The sequence below is a fragment of the Tamandua tetradactyla genome, chromosome 5 (genome assembly GCF_023851605.1).
Source record: "Tamandua tetradactyla isolate mTamTet1 chromosome 5, mTamTet1.pri, whole genome shotgun sequence".
Classification (NCBI taxonomy): domain Eukaryota; kingdom Metazoa; phylum Chordata; class Mammalia; order Pilosa; family Myrmecophagidae; genus Tamandua; species Tamandua tetradactyla.
Genome location: NC_135331.1, coordinates 85,943,591 through 85,965,266, shown reverse-complemented (window position 1 = coordinate 85,965,266; position 21,676 = coordinate 85,943,591). Strand labels below are relative to the sequence as shown.

Below are 21,676 nucleotides of genomic sequence, written 5' to 3'. Positions count from 1 at the left end.
CACACCAGAGCTGATACAGATGCAGACACATAGAGAACCGAGACATGGATGTTTGGAGATGTTTCGAAACCAGCAGACTTTACCATGAGATGTTAAGCAAGTTAGAAGCTGGAGAGAGCCAAGGGAAGCCAAGAGATGAAAGCCAGCCCTGGAAAGGTAAAGTGCGGAACCCCCACAGGAACAGAGGCTGGAAGCAGCAGAGTCCAGGAGCAAGAGACCAGCAGATGCAGCCACATGACAACCCAGTTGACGAAGGTGTTCCTGACCCATTGGCCTTTCTTGAGTGAAGGTAACCTCTAGGTACTTTAATTTGGACACTTTCACTTTCTTAGAACTGTAAACTAGTAACTTATTAAATTCTCCTTTTTGAAAGCTGTTCCAGTTCTGGTATATTGAATTCCAGCAGCTATCAAACTAACACACATATATATGACATAAAATTTGCCATTTTAATTTTTTTAGGTGTGCAATTCATTGGCATCAATTACAATTACAATATTGTGCTACCATCATAAACTTCCACTACTAAAACCTTTTTTAGAAACTCTTGATTCATTAAGTGATGACTCCCTATACCTCCTCCCTACAGCCCCTGCTAATCTCTTTTTGTCTCTATGAATTTGATTATGCTAGATATTTCATATAATATTTTATATTGTATAAGAAATCATATAACATTTGTCCTTTTGTGTCTGGCTTATTTCACTCAAAATGATGTTTTCAAGGTTCATCCAAATTGTCACATGTATCAAAACTTCATTCCTTTTTAAGACAGTAATATTCTGTTGAGTGCATATACCACATTTTGTTTATCCACTTATCTGCTTCACCTTTTGACTATTGTGAATAATGCAATATAAGTACATAAATACTTATATGTTTGAGGCCCTGCCTTCAATTCTTTGGGGTACATAACTAGGAGTGGGATTGCTGGGTTATGTAGTAATTCTGTCATCCACTTTCTGAGGAACTGCCAAAGTCTTTTCCACAAGATTTTTACATTCCATTCAACAATGCCCAAGAGTTCCTATTTCTCCACATCCTTGTCAACTCTGACTTTTCTCTCCCACATTGACAACAGTTTTCCAAATTTTTCAGCCTCTTCTGACCAGTGAAGGGAGCTCACACACAGCCTCATGGCAAGGAAGGAGATGGTGGCATCACCAGATTTGCTAAAACTGCTTGAATGCAATATACTAGAAATGGAACGGCTTCTAAAAAGGGAATTTATTGGATTACAAGTTTACAATTCTAAGACTGTGAAAATGTCCACATAAAGGCACCAGTAAGAGGTTACCTTCAGTCACAAAAGATTGATGCTGTCTGGAACACCTCTATCAGCTGGGAAGGCATATGGTGATGTCAGCCAGCTTTCTCTCCTGGCTTTGCATTTCATAAGACTTTCCCAGGAGGGGAGCAGGGCACTTTCCTTCTGCATCTCCAAAAAGTCTCTGGCTCTGAGGGCTCTGAAGCTTTTTCCAAAATGGTTCCCTCTCAAAGGACTCCAGTAAGCAGCCCCAACTTGAATGGGTAAGGACACACCTCCCTGGAAACCACCTAATCCGAAAGGTCCCACCTACAGCTGGATGGGTCACATCACCATGGAAACAACTTAGTAAAAAAGATCCCACTCAACAATATTGAATGAGGATTAAAGAACATGTTTTTTTCTGGGGTACACAACAGTTTCAAATCTGGGCTTCAGATGGATCCTCTCTTTCAACATCTTCATGGCACGAGCGGATTTTCCAGCCACAATCAGTGACAGGGCAAACCAGTACCAGAAGTGGAACTCCTCAAAGGCAAACTTCATGGATTTTTCTAAACAATCTGTGAGCATCTAGTACCAAGCTCTTCTTCCCAGAATGATGGTCAGCAAACTGTAGACAACAGATGCGCTCTGCAAACTGAAGAGGCTGTCACTCTCGGGCTCAGGGATCTACTCAGCATGGCATCCTGATTGAACATTAATTCACTAACCAGAAATAACAATGGGGCTTCTTCAGTAGTTTCTTGAGGACAAAACTGTTCTCCCTCGAGTTCACACGGGTTCTCCGAGTGAGGATACAGGTTTTCGTGTTTGCACCTTTCCAGTCAGAATTGTCCAGAGATGACTGGTATGGTGGGTCCTCCAGAGGGTTTCAGCAGCTCTGCTCACACCCCCCAGCAAGATCTCTGCCAATTTCCTGGCTATCCCCACCCACAGGTTTTGAGTTGTTCTTGTTTCAACTGCTCTATGAACCTCTCTAACTCTCCCTACTCTTGTCAAGTTCCCACTTTTGAAATAGAGAACATGGGTTCTCTGAAGTCCTGTTTCTAGGAAAAAACCTCTTTCCTTCCTTCTTTCCTTTTTTTCTTTCTCCAAAGAAGAAGATCCAGTTTATTTTATTTTATTATTATCAAATACCAATTGTCATCACAATGTGGATGATCATTAAGAATTAATCAAATAGATTATTCTATGTTGAGTTCAATGACAGAAGCATTTCTTCATTTGCTTTCCCTGAATTAAGGTGAGCAGCTAACTCTGAGATCTTTAGCCCAAAAAGGAGTAGATGAGGAAAGGCCTGCTTTCTTGGCTGCAGAATGCTTCCAAAAAGGATGCTGAAGAACTTGCCAGAGAAGATGGACCTAGCAAACAATTCCAGTAAGCAAATATGGATTTCCTGCCTCTGGAGACTGCATTAATTTCCTAAAAGATATTGGTTTTAAGAAATTAAGAATTAAGCAGGACAGCTTAATTGAACACCATACAGTACATGGAAACTTGAGTAGAGCATGAGATTTTGCAGGTTTGTCCACAGTGATGTTCTGATAAATCCCATAATGATTTGAACAGTGAATAAAAAAGTATTTGCAAAGTCCCCTTGGGGAATGACAGGAAAGGCAGAAAATTTAACTTCCCTGAGTGGAGAATTCTTGATATTCTCACAAGTAGTGGGGACAACCAAAGCAATAGGCTGAGCACCCAATCTTGGGGTTTTGTTCATATGAAACTTAACCCCACAAAGGATAGACTAAGCCTACTTAAAATTAGACTTAGGAGTCACCCCCAACAGAACCTCTTTTGTTGCTCAGATGTGGCCTCTCTCTCCAGCCAACACAACAAGCAAACTCACCACCCTCCCCCTGTCTATGTGGACATGATTCCCAGGGGTGTGGACCTTTCCATGGGACAGAAATTCTAGAATGAGCTGGGACTCAGCATCAAGGGATTGAGAAAACCTTCTCGACCAAAAAGGGGAAGAGCAGAATGAGACAAAATAAAATGTCAATGGCTGAGAGATTCCAAACAGAGTCAAGAGGTTATCCTGGAGGTTATTCTTATGCATTAAATAGATATCACCTTTTTAGTTAAGGTGTAACAGAAAGGCTGGAGGGAATTGCCTGAAAATGTGGAGCTGTGTTCCATTATCCATGTTTCTTGAAGATGATTGTATTATGATATAGCTTTTGCAGTGTGACTGTGTGATTGTGAAAACCTTGTGTCTGTGAAAATCTTATTGACAGATGCATAAAATATATTGATTAAAAATAAATATATAATAGGGAGAACAAATGTTAAAATAAATTTGGTAGATTGAAATACTAGTGATCAATGAAAGGGAGGGGTAAGGGGTATGGTATGTATGAATTTTTTTCTATTTCTTTTTCTGAATTGGTGCAAATGTTCTAAGAAATGATCATGATGATGAATATACAACTATGTGAGGATATTGTGAGTTACTGATTATATATCAAGAATAGAATGATCATATGGTAAGAATGTTTGTGTTTGTATGTGGTTATATTTAATAAATAAATAAATTGAAAGAAATTAGGAATTAAAACCTAGTTCTTGATCACAGGGATCAGGGCCAGGCTTAGGGCTTCTGTTTTGAAATTAGTAAGTATTACTTGATCTATCTCCTAGAGGTACAGGATTGTGATGTCCCCTGCTTTTTCATAACCAGTGATGACATCCTGTTCTGGGTCCATGTGGAGATTACTGGTAGAAGAGGAAATAAGCAACCTCTCTAAACATAGTCATTTGGTGGCATTGGCTTCCACAATCATCTACAACCTGTGGGGAGGGAGAGCCATCAGAGGCAGTCATTGAGGCCCACCCACACATAAATGTCGAGAACTTCTTTATAATCTCCTTCCATGCAATTCAACTTGGCCATTATCAGATTGGATTCTTGTGGGAATTCTGACTTGAGTTTCCCTTGGTACAGAGGGTATAGAGTAGAGGTCAGATGCTGGTGGACTTTGGTCAGCTGGGGCCTGGGACCTCGGGGACTGGTTCCCTGCCACAGAGGGTGTCCTTTTAGGTACTGCTCCAGCCTTGACTCTCCAAGGAAGGGTTCTGCCATTACATCCTTGGTGGTGAGCTTGGCCGACAGCTGTTTAATGAGCTTAGGGATCTGGTCCTGCTGGTACTTGGAGCTGCAGCACTTGATCGTGGTGGAAAGCCGTGAGCCCACCTTCTTGGTCACCATTGTGGTCTGGCTTGGTCACCATTGTGGTCTGGCTTGGGAATGGGGGAAACCACCCTCAGGCCCCACTGACACCATGGGATGCCCCAGCCACCATGGGCTCTGGCTCTGGCTCCCAGCCCTTGATCTGGATCTTTTTTTTTTTCTTTTTTTGTACACATTATTTATTGTAGGTGTCTATAAACAATTGATAAAGAAATGTAATTAAACGCAATAAAAAATAACCAAAAGTTATGAGTGAAAAGAACTGTCTCCCATATCCAGTGCCTTTACATATACTTTGAACAAGCACCATGTATACCAATAGTATTTAAAGTTTTTACTGTGAGAAATGGGCTAGTTTCTTTTTTTTTTAACTTTTTTTATTAATTAAAAAAATTAACAAACAAAACATTAAGATATCATTCCATTCTACATATACAATCAGTAATTCTTAATATCATCACATAGTTGCATATTCATCACTTCTTAGTACATTTGCATCGATTTAGAAAAAGAAATAAAAAGACCACAGAAAAAGAAATAAAATGATAATAGAGAAAAAAAGACTATACATACCATACCCCTTACCCCCCGCTTTCATTTACCACTAGCATTTCAAATTGAATTTATTTTAACATTTGTTCCCCCTATTATTTATTTTTATTCCATAGGTTCTACTCCTCTGTTGATATAGTAGCTAAAAGGAGCATCAGACATAAGGTTTTCACATTCACAGAGTCTCATTGTGAAAGCTATATCATTGTTCAATCATCATCAAGAAACATGGCTACTGGAACACAGCACCACATTTTCAGGCAATTCCCTCCAGCCTCTCCACTACATCTTGAACAACAAGGTGATATCTACTTAATGCATAAGAATAACCTCCAGGATAACCTCTCGACTCTGTTTGGAATCTCTCAGCCATTGACACCCTGTCTCTTCCCCCTTTTGGTTGAGAAGTTTCTCTCAATCCCTTGATGTTAATTCTCAGCTCATTCTAGGGTTTTTCTCAGTCCTTTGATGCTGAGTCTCAGCTCATTCCAGGATCTTTGTCCCACGTTGCCAGGAAGGTCCACACCCCTGGGAGTCATGTCCCATTCAGAGAAGGGGAGGGTGGTGAGACTGCTCGTCATGTTGGCTGGAGAGAGAGGCCACATCTGAGCAACAAAAGAGGCTCTCTTGGGGGTGACCCTTAGGCCTAAATTTTAAGTAGACTTGACCTATCCTTTGTGGGGTTAAGTTTCATGTGAACAAACCCCAAGACTGGGGGCTCAGCCTATAGCTTTGGTTGCCCACACTGCTTGTGAGAATATCAAGAATTCAACTTGGGGAAGTTGAATTTCTCCCCACTCTCACGATTCTCCGAAGGGGGCTTGCAAATACTTTTCCAGTCACTGATCAAATCATTCTGGGATTCATCGGGGCGTCACTCTGGACAAACCAACAAAATCTCATGTGCTACCTGAGATTCCAAGTACTTATGACATTCAATCAAACTATCTACATGAGTTCTATTAGGAAATGCTCTAGTCAAAATCCAAACCTTGCAACAAATAAACACTTTTTGCCTTAGTCTCACACATAAGGTGACATTTTAAAGTGTTAATTATCATCTATTTTCAGCACCCTGCAATAATGACACTCCCTTGCTCTTCCTCATGCAAAAACATTTTAAAAATTTGTACATTGTACATTTCACTATTATTATACACTCTAGGCATTCCTAGATTATACCATCTCAGATCTTTAACATCTATCCCTCTTTCTGATTTCATCTATGTCCCCAGCCCTCCTCCCTCTATCATTCTCACATGCAGCTTCATTCAGTGTTTCAACACAATTACATCACAGTTAGGTAGTATTGTGCTGTCCATTTCTGAGTTTTTGTATCCCATCCTGTTGCACAATCTGTATCCCTCCAGCTCCAATCACCCACCATCTTACCCTATTTCCATCTCCTGATGGTCTCTGTTAACAACGACATATTCCAAGCTCATTCACTAATGTCAGTTCATATCAGTGAGACCATACAGTATTTGCCCTTTAGTTTTTGGCTAGTCTCACTCAGCATAATGTTCTCAAGGTCCATCTATGTTGTTACATACTTCATAAGTTTATTCTGTCTTAGAGCTGCATTATATTCCATCGTATGTATATACCACAGTTTGTTTAGCCGCTCATCTGTTGATGGACATTTTGGCTGTTTCCATCTCCTTGCAATTGTAAATAATGCTGCTATAAACATTGGTGTGCAAATGTCCGTTTGTGTCTTTGCCCTTAAGTCCTCTGAGTAGATACCTAGTAATGGTATTGCTGGGTCATATGGCAATTCTATATTCAGCTTTTTGAGGAACTGCCAAACTGCTTTCCACAGTGGTTGCACCATTTGACATTTCCACCAACAGTGAATAAGTGTGCCTCTTTCTCCACATCCTCTCCAGCACTTGTCATTTTCTGTTTTGTTGATAATGGCCATTCTGGTGGGTGTGAGATGATATCTCATTGTGGTTTTGATTTGCATTTCCCTAATGGCCAGGGAATTTGAGCATCTCTTTGTGTGCCTTTTGGCCATTTGTATTTCCTCTTCTGAGAAGTGTCTGTTCAAGTCTTTTTCCCATTTTGTAATTGGATTGGGAAAATCCAATTTTCAATTTTGGATTTTACAATTTTCAATTTTGTAAAAAACTGTCTTTTTGTTGTTGAGTTGAGCAGTCTCTTTATAAATTCTGGATACTAGACCTTTATATGATATGTCGTTTCCAAATATTATCTCCCATTGTGTAGGTTGTCTTTTTACTTTCTTGATGAAGTTCTTTGATGCACAAAAGTGTTTAATTTTGAGGAGCTCCCATTTATTTATTTATTTCTTCAGTGCTCTTGCTTTAGATGTAAGGTCCATAAAACTGCCTCCAATTATAAGATTTATAAGATATCTCCCTACATTTTCCTCTAACTGTTTTATGGCCTTGAGCAGGATCTTAACTTTGTGTGTGTGTGTGTGTGTTTGGTATCTATAAAGCTTTATAAAACTTTTATTAATAGTATTGTAAAATGTGCATAGAGCAGCAGGTTGGTCCTGTTAAGAAGAACCTGGCAGAGTCCCAGGCTGTGAGAATCTCAGAAGCTGAGGAGACTTAGGAGGAATGAGTTGAAACAATGGTGAGTGATTAATTCCTCAGCAAGCGGAATGTGTGTGTAAGAAGCAAGTAGCAAGTTGGATCAGAAGCCTTGATGAGACTGAAGACTTCAGCAGGGGCTCCAGGGCTGACACATGGACTTTGTGTCCCTGTTCTGAGATCAGATTTTGCAAAGGTTGAGACCTAGATCTTATCAGGACAAGCCAGGCCTGCCACTGGAGAAACTAAGAGCATATTCTTTCTGTCCAGGGAGACTGCTGTGGCAGGGAACCCACAAGAGAGAAAGGTGGCAACTCACAACTGCACCATTGAATAACTGAAAACTGGAGCAGAGATGAGTGACCAGAGAACGTGGTAGCACCTGGCATAGCCCCATTAGCAAATCCTCCTTGGCCCCACAGCCCACACGATCACATTTCCCACCTCTTCATGTTCTAAATTCTCACAGAGATGGGTTTCTGTCCGTGCAACACAAATCTGCAAAGTCCAGCACCTACCTTTGTCCCATCCTTCCTAATTCCATTCTTCCACCAGCCAGGGGTGTCAGAGAAATGGAGGCAGAGTGCGAAAGAGAATGGGGACAGATAGAAGGTCTTTGGATTTCACTCTAGGGATTTGGGAACTGGGAGTATACAGGGAAGAAGAGTCTTCCCAGGATGAGGAACTTCTATTTGCAGTGATACATACATATGTATCCACAGAATCTTGCTCTCACCTATATTAGACGCATTTATTTAATAATTCAGCCACAGCTGTAGCCTCCGTTTTCTGGCCTAGGAAAACAAGACCATCAGAGGTTGAAGCACAGCTGGGAGGAACAGCTTAGAGGGCAGGTCCTGCAGTTCAGCTCTCTCCCTGATCATAAGGGCTGTGTCATGCTTCCACCTTCAGGAATGCTCAGGGTCACTTGTGTCCCCCAGTCAGTTTCATGGTGGAATCCGTTTTTCTCTGGAATCGATTGCCACTCCATAATTCCCTTGAGGGCATGGGCCAAGTTTGAAGCCAGGGGGGTGGTAAAGATCTGTGTAGAAGAGGTTTCTTAGACAAAGGGAGTTTCTCTAGAAAACAAAAGCATGAACAGCTTCAGTTGCATTGCCCTCTTCTAGTGCTTCCAATTCAAGCCCTCCTCATTACTTGCTTTGGCCCTCTTCTCCCATACATCACTTTCCTCTGAATACAAATTGGCTCTTCTTCTTCTTCTTCTTTTTTTTACTTAAAACAATTATTTTTATTGTGAAGAAAAACATGTATACAGAAAAGCAATAAATTTCAAAGCACACCACACAATTGTAGAAGAGATTTCAGAGTTCGGTATGGATTACAGTTTCACAATGTTAGGTTTTTCTTTCTGGCGGCTCCAAAACACTGGGGCTTAAAGAAAATACCAGTGTAATGATTTAGCAGTCATGTTCACTTCTCTACATAACTCCATCTTCTCCTTTAATCGGTTTTTAAAATTATTTATTCATTTTTATTGACATATATTACAGAATCACATACCATGTGAACATCCAAAGTGAACAATTAGTGGTTCACAATATCATTATATAGCCGGGCATTTATCATCACAGCTGACTTTTTTTTTCTTTTTTTGGTGAAAAATAACATATATACAAGCAATAAATTTCAAAGTGCATCGCAACAATCAGTTATAGAACAGATTTCAGAGTTTGGCATGGGCTGTAATTCCACAATATTAGGTTTTTACTTCTAGCTGCTCTAAGATACTGGAAGCTGAAAGAAATATCAATATAATGACTCAGCACTCATGCTCATTTGTTAAACCCTGTAATTCCACAATATTAGGTTTTTACTTCTAGCTGCTCCAAGATACTGGAGGCTGAAAGAAATATCAATATAATGACTCAGCACTCATGCTCATTTGTTAAACCCTACCTTCTCTGTATAACTCCACCATCACCTTTGATCTTTCTCCCCCTGTTTAAGGATATTTGGGCTATGCCCATTCTACCTTTTTCATATTGAAGGGGTTGTCAATAATAGGGGATAGGGAGATGGAACTAGCTGATGTTCTGGAAAGCTGCTGGCCCTTCTGATTCTGTTGTTGGTTCTAACCCATGGTTTCTGTGTCTTGATCTGTAACTCTCTCCTGATTTCTCATTCCTTGCCACCCCCGTGGTGACCTCGCTGTCTGTGTCCCATTTCTGTTCTCATTTTCCTGAACTCCTTTCCTCAGAAAAGTGTTCCCTATACATCAAGTATTCACAAAACAGAAGAGAAGCCCAGTGAAGAGAATCCCAGCTATTGCAACTGAAGCCAGGGTGATTAGGGTGACTTCCCACGACATCAGGTACCCATTATATCTTTCCTCATTCCCTGTAAGAGCACTACGTGTGCTAGTGGCATCGGAAGTTGTAGCTGTTTTGTCAATCCCACTGGAGTTTGGGGTTGATACTGTTGTATTAGTTCCGCCGGAAGCTGTGGTTGGATCAGGAGGGATGTTTGTGGTGTTTCCATTGGAAATTGTGGCTGATTAAAAGATGGCTGGTTAGTTCCGCTGAAATTTGGTTTGGCTCTGCCACAACAACAACAATTGCTACAAATGATAATAATAAATAGCTATCATTTACTCAGTGCCCACTATGTGCCCGGCATTGTGCTAAACGAGCACTGAGTAAATGAAAGCTATTTATTATTTTCATTATCAACTGTAATTTCCAAATACTCACAATACCTCCATGAGTCAAGAGTTATTATTACAGCATTTTACTGAAATTGAAGTTTAGAAGAGTCAAGCAACTGGCCTCAGACTAGACAACTGATAGGTAGAGAGGAACAGCGATTTAAACCAAGGCAGACTGACGAACAAAAAAAAAAAACAACTCATATATCATTCCACATCTCAAAACCACATAATCTGGGATCAAATGCCCCAGATTTGCAGGAGGATGACTTTATTCATTCTCCATCTATTTATGATACTTTTCAGACAATGAATATAAGAGAAGAAGTTGAAGGGTTCAGGTGTACATAACAACTGGCTCACCAGACCAAATTGCATCCTTCTCCGAGGAAAGGGAAAATCAAGGGGGATCAATTTCGGGGCAGCGGGGACAGGAGTGTACATTTTTAATGCTATCAGGAAATTCTTATGCACACCAGAGTTTGGGAGGCATTGTTAAGGAGCCCAGATGGCCTTGGGACATGATCTAGCAAAGAACCAGCCATAATGAAAAATAAATAATAATGGGGAACAAATGTTAAAATAAATTTAGTAGATTGAAATGCTAGTGATCAATGAAAGGGAGGGGTTAGGGGTATGGCATGTTTGAATTTTTTTCTGTTTTCTTTTTATTTCTTTTTCTGAATTGATGCAGATATTCTAAAAAATGATCATGATGATGAATATACAACTATGTGATAAAAAAGAATGTTCATATTGTATGTTGATTGGTTTTATTAATAAAAATTAAAAAAACATGGCAGATTAAAAAAAAAAAAGAACCAGCCACATACATGTAGCTTGAATAAATAATATTCCTCAGATTGAGGCTCAACCTTCTTGCTTAGTCAGTGAGAGTTAAGATGAGCCTGATGTTTCTTTCCCTCAATCTTGCATCTATTTTCTACCAGGTTCTGATTTCCCATCCCACTAAAGACCAAGCATTCAGCCTTTCCCTGATGCCCTTCACCTGCTGGAGGTGTTACTTTTTTAGTGTAACCCAGACTAACATAAGGGCTGCAAATTTAGATTTACGGGAAGAGTGCAAGAAACTCATGTTGATGCTTTTAATTAGAGTTAGAGTCAGTGTCCAGAGAGAAGCTGAAATGAGAGATTGGGACAAATAACCAACCTGTAGAGAGGGAATAAGTTTGATCTGTGTTGTTCAGGGCATTAAAATAGATGAAGCTTAACTTTCCATAAACCTACAACCTCCACATGTGTCCCTGGACCAGAAGTCCTGAAACCTAGAGGGCCCAGCCTCTCCAGAACATCAGATAGTTCCATCTCCATACTCCATATTATTAACAGCCCCTTCCAGCATGAAAAAGTTAGAATGGGCAAAGCCCAAAGACCCCTAAAGAGAGGGAGAAAGATCAATGGTAGAATTATACAGAGAAGGTAGTGTTTAATAAATGAATATGATTGCTGAATAATTAAATTGGTATCTCTTTTAGTCTCCAGTATCTTAGAGCAGCTAGAAGTAAAAACCTAAAATTGTGGAATTGTAACCTATGCCAAACTCTGAAATCTGTTTCACAAATAATTGTGGTGTTGTGCTTTGAAATGTACTGCTTTTTTTGTATATAAGTTATTTTTTAACAAAAAATTTTAAAAAGTCGATAGTGATGATAAGATATTTATCTCTTCTAGCCTCCTATATTCTGGAGCAGCTAGAAGGAAAAATCTGAGATGATGGTATGGTAGCCCATGACAAACTCTGGGATCTGTCCTGTAACTACTGTTGAAGAGTGCATTGAAAACTATTGCTTTTTTTTTCTCTTCTTTGAATGTATGTTATATTATACAATTTGAAAAGTTAAACAAACAAAAAAACAGATGAAGCAAAGCCATGGTGGGGCAAATCCCAGATAGAATTCAAACTATGTGAGTGTAGAACACCATGCCTCACGAAATGCTTAATTAGAGACTGTCAGAGATGTTGGAATGATCCCTGCCTATGGTGGACATTGAGGCAACATAAACTTTAATGTCTTTCTATCTATAATGCATCTATGTTTGGGACTGATTTGTCGCAGAGGAAATCGGTCAGATTTCTGGGAAGAAGAGTTGTTGCGAGGGGCAAAATGGAGGACAAACGCTGGGTTGGACTGGAGAGAACAGAGTAAAATAATGATCCTCACTTCTTTGACAAGCATGGAAGCAAGGAGGACAGAATGTATATCTCAGGAATTGTCAAAATTTCCCCAAACTTCCCATGTCTCCAAGACTATTTTCTTTTAAACAAAACCACTCACCATTTCCTAATAGTAGAAGAAGTTGAAGCAAGAACCATCATGCAAGGAAAAGTGTTTTCCTCTTCATCTTGAGATATTCTGCCTGTTTCAGGCTGGAAGCGGGCAGGGGTGGGGTTGCCTGAGTTCTGGAGGCCTAGGAGGGAAAGAAAAAAAAAGTTCTTGATAGAAAAGCATCTCGAGGTGGGGATCTGAGAGACTTGGAGTGCTGGGCATTTGGGTCTCCAGAGGATGGATTCTCAACCTAAAGAAAAGCAGCAGTGGAGGGGCCCTGGTACCACTCCCTCCACAGAATGTCTTCTGTTTCTTTCTCTTTCAGAGAAGGCCTTTACAGCATCATCTGGGTGGGAGAGTAGGTGGACATGTTGCCTGTTTTTCTTCCAACTGTGGGCAGATGACTGACATCCTGAGCTCAGAGAGGAGAGGAACAGGAGCAAGGAGCAAGGAGCAAGGAGCAAGGAGCAAGGTGAGGATGGTGAACGACATGGTTCCATTAGGCAGGGCCTGGGGAGGAGCAGAAATTTCAAAGGCTGTCAAAGTGAAGAGGAATCACTCTGTGAGTCAGAGATGGTCCTGAAAATCTGTTAAGCTGGAGCCCTTGTTTCCTGGGCAAGAAATCCTGAATGCCTGGGAGAGCTGAGTGGAGATGGGCTGTGAGGAGGAAGTCCAATGAACAAAACTGAGGGGTCAGGGCACATGAAGTGAGATTCAAGGTGAACAGGTGCTGGACATCAAAATACATTTTGAATGAATGGGGAGGAGAGGCCCAGGGGTAGGAAAGATAGACTCTAGGTTTCTGGGGCCTGGGAGGTGGGAGTGAGGAGAATGAGGACTCGGGCTGTCGGGGAAATGGGACCAGTGATGTGCTGATGTCAGCGCATTCCTGTTCTCAAGAGCTCTTTAAGAAAAAAAACCAAAAAGCTTTTTTTTATAATATAACATATATACAAAGTAAAGGAAAAAAAAAGCAATAGTTTTCAAAGCACTCTTCAACAAGTAGTTACAGGACAGATCCCAGAATTTATAATGGGCTACCATACCATCATCTCAGATTTTTCTTTCTAGCTGCTCCAGAATATAGGAAGCTGGAAGGAATATATATTTTTTATCATTGCTTTTTGTGCATGTGAAAAATAACATATATACAAGAAAGCAATAAATTTCAAAGCACAGCACAACAATTAGTTAGTTATAGAACAGATTTTGGAGTTTGGTATGAGTTACAATTCCACAATTTTAGATTTTTACTTCTAGCTGCTCTAAGATACTGGAGATTAAAATATCAATATAATGATTCAGCAATCATACTCGTTTGTTAAGCTCTACCTTCTCTGTACACCTCCACCATCACCTTTGACCTTTCTTCCATTTTGGGGAGGTATTAGGGCTAAGCCCGTTCTACCTTTTCATGTAGGAAGGGGCTGTTAATAATATGGAGTAGGGAGATGGAACTAGCTGATGTTCTGCAGAGGCTGGGCCCTCTAGGTTTCAGAATTTATCTGGTCCAAGGACCCATCTGGAGGTTGTAGGTTTCAAGAGCTCTTTTTTTTAAAAAAAATATTTTTATTGACAAATCTTCACAAACATACAGTCCGTGCATGGTGTACAATCAGTAGCTCACAATATCACCATATAGTTGTGTATTCATCATCATGATCATTTTTAGAACGTTTGCATCATGCCAGAAAAAGAAATAAAAAGAAAAAACTCATACATGCCATACCCTTTACCTCTCCCTCTTATTGGCCACTAGTATTTCAATCTACCCAATTTGTTTGACCCCTTACCCCCCTTTTTATTTATTTATTTATATTTTTGTCTGCTTTATGGCAGGGGTCACATTTCATTCTTTTTCCATGTGAGTATCCCATTATTGCAGCAACATTTGTTGAATTTTGTTTGTTTGTTTGCTTGTTTTGGGAAGTGCATGGGCCAGGAATCAAACCCAAGTATCCCACATGGCAGGCAAGAATTCTGCCACTGAGCCACCATTGTACCACCCTCCTGTTATTTATTTTTTTATTAATAGGGAGTTTCATTTTATTATAAAACAGAAAATTCTAAGTAAATATCAGAATAACAATCTTCAGTGGACCCTTCCTCTTTCCTCTTATTTATTTTTTATCCATATTTTTTTCTCTTCTGTCCATACTGAAGATAAAAGGAACATCAGACACAAGGTTTTCACAATTACACAGTCACATTGTAAAATCTATATCGTTACACAATCATCTTCAAGAATCAAGGCTACTGGAACACAGGTCATCAGTTTCAAGAATTTCCCTCTAGCCACTCCAATACACCATATATCAAAAAGGGATATCTATATAATGCATAAGAATAACCTCCAGGATAACCTCTCAACTCTGTTTGAGATCTCTCAGCCACCGAAACTTTATTTGGTCTCATTTCTCTCTTCCCCCTTTTGGTCTAAAAGGCTTTCTCAGTCCCTTGATGCTGGGTTCCAGCTCATCCCTGCAAGTCCTGTCCCATGTTTCCAGGAAGATTTACACCCCTGGGAGCCATGTAACCACGTAGTGGGGAGGGCAGTGAGTTCACCTGCTGAGTAGGCTTAGAGAGAGGACACATCTGAGCAACAAAAGAGGTTCTCTGGGGGTGACTCTGAGGCATAATTACAAGTAGGCTTTGCCTTTCCTTTGCAGGGATAAGAATCTTAGGGGCAAACCCCAAGATTGAGGTCAAGAGCCTGTTTTTAAATTATCATGAATTTTTGCAACATGGTTATCATTAAAAATTAAATTATGTAAACTTGCAGAGATCTAAATCATATTTTTAAAAAGGTAACAAATCCTCAAAACTTATCACTTCCTAGTTCTTTTGCTATGTCGTACTACTGTCTGTGCTTGTGAGGTTGTATACATCTATCATATCTGTCTGATACAAATACTGTACAATGGTGTGCTGAACAACCCTTTCCAAGTTTGGTAGTGTCATATTGAGAACTGGGAATCAGCCATTGTGGAAGCATCTGTGTCACAGAAAACCTGTTGTTAAATACTCACCAGCACATGCACTGGATGGGACCTAGGGAAAGTCATGACAGTTGGGGAGGAGAGTTCCTGTTTCCCACCCTCCTTGAGAGGGGTGCTTCCATTTTGTTTTCTGAAGAATTAATAGGAACTTTTCTATTCTGGAGACCTCCAGCTGGTTCTCCTTGGTGCCATATGCTGGACAAGTTGAATGATCAGTGTGGCACCTACACTTGGGACACTCCAGCCTGCTGGGGAACTAAAGGCTTACAGTCCAATCTTGCTAGGACACTGAATGAGACAGACACTGGATGTGACTACGAAATGGCACAAAGACAGCTAAACAACATGATGGAATAAATACAGCCTTGGGTGAAGGCAGTTGACATTTCTTTATCCACAGTTCATGTCAGGAAGTCTTATGGGAGTTTTTCAAGAAGATAGACTAATGGGAGTTTTTATTTTATATTATGAGTGGTCAAAACAAGCTGTCTCCATCTCCTCCATAAATTTCACACCATTTAGATGTTAGATTTATGGCATATGAAGCCCGATGGAGGGGAGCTGAGAAACAGGAGATAGCTGGTGATTCATCCCACAAATATTTATTGAGTGACACTGTACTCTAGTAAGCAAAACTGACATATTTGTGTTTTGTTGGAACTTACATTCTTAAAATATGAAAGAATTTCTGATTGCATATGTAGAATGGAATGATTTCTAAATGTTGTGTTAGTTAATTTTTTTAATTAATAAAAAAATATGAAAGAATTGTGAATGAATGAGTTCTAGAAGTGGGAAAAGAATAGGCTGAGGTAGAGAATGAGGTGTTGGGGTGGGATGGGAGCAGAAACTCAGACTCCAGGATGACCTGAGTCTGCCTACTGTCTGTCTTGGTAAGTTCCATGTGGGCCTCAAAAAGGCATGTGGTCAATAACAGCACCCAATTTTCAGAGTAAAAATCCCAATAACATTTCTAAGTAAAAAGACTTTCCTTTTTCCCTAGAACCAACTGGACTTAGAGAACGAGTTTTACAGTGCAGTCTTACTTACTTATTAATTAGCTATTCCTCTGAGTTGCAGATTTCTCATTTACTTAATGGGGGGTTACAACCCAAACTTCACAGGATTGTTGTGACAACTAAATGATGAGTATATAAAAGCTCCTAACACAGTGTTTGTCCCAACGAAATCACTCGGAAAGAAAGGACAACAGCAAAACAGTCACAAAGTTAAAAAGCATAAGCATTTCATCTGGATGCCACATATATTATGAGCTTTTATTTCTTAGCATGTCCAGTAACTTCCTTCTTAATCACAAATCATTTAGAAGAGACATTGAAAGGAGGAGGAGGAGTCTTTCCAAAGACAAAGCCAAGCCCTAAAAGACACTGGACTGGCCAGAGTGATGGAGCATGAGAAAGAAGCTGCCTCAAGCTGCAATTCCTTACCCCCCACCCCCACATCAAGAGCCAATTTCCTTTTTGATCTTGAAATTCTGAGCTATCGGGAGAGCCCAGGAAAGGCATTTGCTTGGGATCATTTCCAAGCCTGACATGACTGTGGGTCTCCTCCAAAACCACTCTCTGCTTGACCTGTAGCCCTGCTGGTCAGACACCAAGAGTCTTCTTGATTTTGTCGTTATCCTTCACCATGACCTATGGCCATTTCCTGGGAGCATTTTGGTCTCCCATTTGAGTTATTTCCTCATCAGGGCTCTTTATCTTCCTTCTCTTCCCTGACCCTCTCTTCCCCTAGAATGTCTCCCATTGTCCAGTGGCCATGGCCTCCTCAGTGACCTCTGTGGCTTGCCCCGTGCTCATCACTGACATGGGCTATTCCATGGCTTCTTTTGTGGTCCCATGACCACAGCTCCTGCCACAGCTTCCTCAGTGGACACCCTGATGACTTGTTCCATAGTTAGCTCATGACTGTGGCTCCAATCATGGTCTGCGTGATAGCTAGCCTCCTCCACAGCCAAGGCCAAGGGCCTTCCATGCCACAGTTCATTGTTGAGGTTGTAGGACAGTGTGTCCAGAGCTAGGTCATGGGTTCTCAGAGGGAGAAGGGTATTATCCCTCTAGAAGAGAAAAATACAGATATTTTAGATATATTCTCCTCTACCATTTCACAACCTGCACAGTTGACTAAAATCACAGACTTTCCCTTTTAGTATAACCAATTAAGACATAATCTCTTTCTAACCTCCTTACTTTCTCTGTGTCTCTGCATATCCTTGTTGTATTATTCTTATTTTCTTCTTTTTTTGAATGTTTTGGTTGATAAAACAATATACAAACACAAGCATTCTTAACATACAAACATTCCATACATGGTGTACAATCAATGGCTCACAATATCATCACATAGTTATGTATTCATCACCATGATTATTTTTAGAACATCTGCATCTCTCCAGAAATAGGAATAAAAAGAGAAAAGAAAACACTCATTCATACCATACCTCTTACCCCTCCCTCTCATTGACCACTAGTATTTCCAGCTACTCAATATATTTTAACCTTTGTTACCCTAGTATTTGTTTATTTTTTTATCCATACTTTTTACTCATCTGTCCATACCCTAGATAAAAGGAGCAACAAACACAAGGTTTTCACAATCACACAGTCACATTGTAAAAACTTTATCGTTATACAATCATGTAAAAGCTATAGCATTATACAATCATGTGAAAGCTATATCAGTATACAATCAAATTGTATTGCTCTTAATTTCTCTCTGTGCGAAAACAGCAAAACAAGCAAACAATGAAATAAAATAATGGCCTTACTGTGCACTTACTATGCTATACTAATGCAATACAGTGGAATTTGCAAAGCAAATATAAATAGACATCCCATCGTTCAGCAGGTGGACTCCTATCCAAGGACAGAAATCTGCCATTGTGTTAACTAAGAAAATGCATGTTTGCAAGACAAGAATTAACAGCTCTGGGTGAGCCATGGTTTTGAAATCTATCACAGCCTTGGCAGTTAAGAGGATGGACTCTTGAATTTTAAAAATCTTGGTTGAGTTCTAATTCTGCTATTTGCCCTTGAGTAAGTTACTTTACCCCTCTGTGTCTCCAGTGTCCTCATATATAAAATGGAGGTAATGATAGCACTTTCTCATAGGATTCTTTTTTTAAATAATTTTATTGTACAGAACAAACAAACGTACATTGTAGGAGATAGGATTAACATAAGACCTGCGGAACTACTTGGGAGTAGATGGCATTAGGGTGGTGGTGGCAGTAAGCTGTTTTATGTTATCTGATTTATGTAAGACAGTTTCGGAGAAAGAGAATGTTTGTTTACCCCAAATGGTTATTTTAAGTATGAAGGAAGAACACTGAAAGATAAGAACTTTGTTCCCTCAGGAAATGCATGCATGCCTATTGTCATCCTGTGGTATATAACCAGGATCTGGTTAAGAATAAAATTGTCTGAAGTCTGTCTGAAGTAAACTCAAGCTTCAGACCCCCTGAGCCTGTCTGTGTCTTTCTTTCTTTCTTTCTTTCTTTTTTTCTCATCATTCCTTAATATCCTTCGAGCTCCGTTTCAACAGGAAGCAACAGTACATTCTTTTTTTTTTTTTTTTTTTTTTTATTAATTAAAAAAAGAATTAACAAAACAATTAGAAATCATTCCAATCTACATGTACAATCAGTAATTCTTAATAACATCACATAGTTGCATATTCATCATTTCTTAGTACATTTGCATCGATTTAGAAAAAGAAATAAAAAGACAACAGAATAAGAATTAAAACAATAATAGAAAGAAAAAAAAACAAAAAAAACAAAAACAAAAAACCTATACCTCACATGCAGCTTCATTCAGTGTTTTAACATAATTGCATTACAATTGGGTAGTATTGTGCTGTCCATTTCTGAGTTTTTATATCCAGTCCCGTTGTACAGTCTGTATCCCTTCATCTCCAATTATCCCTTCTCTTTTTTTTTTTTTTAATTAACGGAAAAAAAGAAATTAACCCAACATTTAGAGATCATACCATTCTACACACGCAATCATTAATTCTTAACATCATCACATAGATGCATGATCATCATTTCTTAGTACATATGCATTGGTTTAGAAGAACTAGCAACATAACCGAAAAAGATATAGAATGTTAATATAGAGAAAAAAATAAAAGTAATAATAGTAAAATCAAAACAAAACAAAACAAAACAAAACAAAAACCTATAGCTCAGATGCAGCTTCATTCAGTGTTTTAACATGATTACTTTACAATTAGGTATTATTGTGCTGTCCATTTTTGAGTTTTTGTATCTAGTCCTGTTGCACAGTCTGCATCCCTTCAGCTTCAATTACCCATTGTCTTACCCTGTTTCTAACTCCTGCTGAACTCTGTTACCAATGACATATTTCAAGTTTATTCTCGAATGTCCGTTCACATCAGTGGGACCATACAGTATTTGTCCTTTAGTTTTTGGCTGGATTCACTCAGCATAATATTCTCTAGGTCCATCCATGTTATTACATGGTTCATAAGTTTATCTTGTCTTAAAGCTGCATAATATTCCATCGTATGTATATACCACAGTTTGTTTAGCCACTCTTCTGTTGATGGAGATTTTGGCTGTTTCCATCTCTTTGCAATTGTAAATAATGCTGCTATAAACATTGGTGTGCAAATGTCCGTTTGTGTCTTTGCCCTTAAGTCCTTTGAGTAGATACCTAGCAATGGTATTGCTGGGTCGTATGGCAATTCTATATTCAGCTTTTTGAGGAACCGCCAAACTGCCTTGCACAGTGGTTGCACCCTTTGACATTCCCACCAACAGTGGATAAGTGTGCCTCTTTCTCCGCATCCTCTCCAGCACTTGTCATTTTCTGTTTTGTTGATAATGGCCATTCTGGTGGGTGTGAGATGATATCTCATTGTGGTTTTGATTTGCATTTCTCTAATGGCCAGGGACATTGAGCATCTCTTCATGTGCCTCTTGGCCATCCGTATTTCCTCTTCTGAGAGGTGTCTGTTCAAGTCTTTTTCCCATTTTGTAATTGGGTTGGCTGTCTTTTTGTTGTTGAGATGAACAATCTCTTTATAAATTCTGGATACTAGACCTTTATCTGATATATCATTTCCAAATATTGTCTCCCATTGTGAAGGCTGTCTTTCTACTTTCTTGATGAAGTTCTTTGATGCACAAAAGTGTTTAATTTTGAGGAGTTCCCATTTATTTATTTCCTTCTTCAGTGCTCTTGCTTTAGGTGTAAGGTCCATAAAACCGCCTCCAGTTGTAAGATCCATAAGATATCTCCCAACATTTTCCTCTAACTGTTTTATGGTCTTAGACCTAATGTTTAGATCTTTGATCCATTTTGAGTTAACTTTTGTATAGGGTGTGAGAGATGGGTCTTCTTTCATTCTTTTGCATATGGATATCCAGTTCTCTAGGCACCATTTATTGAAGAGACTGCTCTGTCCCAGGTGAGTTGGCTTGACTGCCTTATCAAAGATCAAATGTCCATAGATGAGAGGGTCTATATCTGAGCACTCTATTCGATTCCATTGGTCGATATATCTATCTTTATGCCAATACCATGCTGTTTTGACCACTGTGGCTTCATAATATGCCTTAAAGTCAGGCAGCGCGAGACCTCCAGCTTCGTTTTTTTTCCTCAAGATGTTTTTAGCAATTCGGGGCACCCTGCCCTTCCAGATAAATTTGCTTATTGGTTTTTCTATTTCTGAAAAATAAGTTGTTGGGATTTTGATTGGTATTGCATTGAATCTGTAAATCAATTTAGGTAGGATTGACATCTTAACTATATTTAGTCTTCCAATCCATGAACACGGTATGCCCTTCCATCTGTTTAGGTCTTCTGTGATTTCTTTTAGCAGTTTTTTGTAGTTTTCTTTATATAGGTTTTTTGTCTCTTTAGTTAAATTTATTCCTAGGTATTTTATTCTTTTAGTTGCAATTGTAAATGGGATTCGTTTCTTGATTTCCCCCTCAGCTTGTTCATTACTAGTGTATAGAAATGCTACAGATTTTTGAATGTTGATCTTGTAACCTGCTACTTTGCTGTACTCGTTTATTAGCTCTAGTAGTTTTGTTGTGGATTTTTCTGGGAACAGTACATTCTTAACATACAAATATTCTATACATGGTGTA

The 21,676-nt window shown here is 39.4% G+C and overlaps 1 pseudogene; it reads right to left on the bottom strand.

Moving 5' to 3' along the window:
- Positions 1 to 1,046: 1,046 nt before the first annotated feature.
- LOC143683202 (tetratricopeptide repeat protein 7B pseudogene) lies at positions 1,047 to 4,481 on the bottom strand (annotated as a pseudogene).
- Positions 4,482 to 21,676: the final 17,195 nt, after the last annotated feature.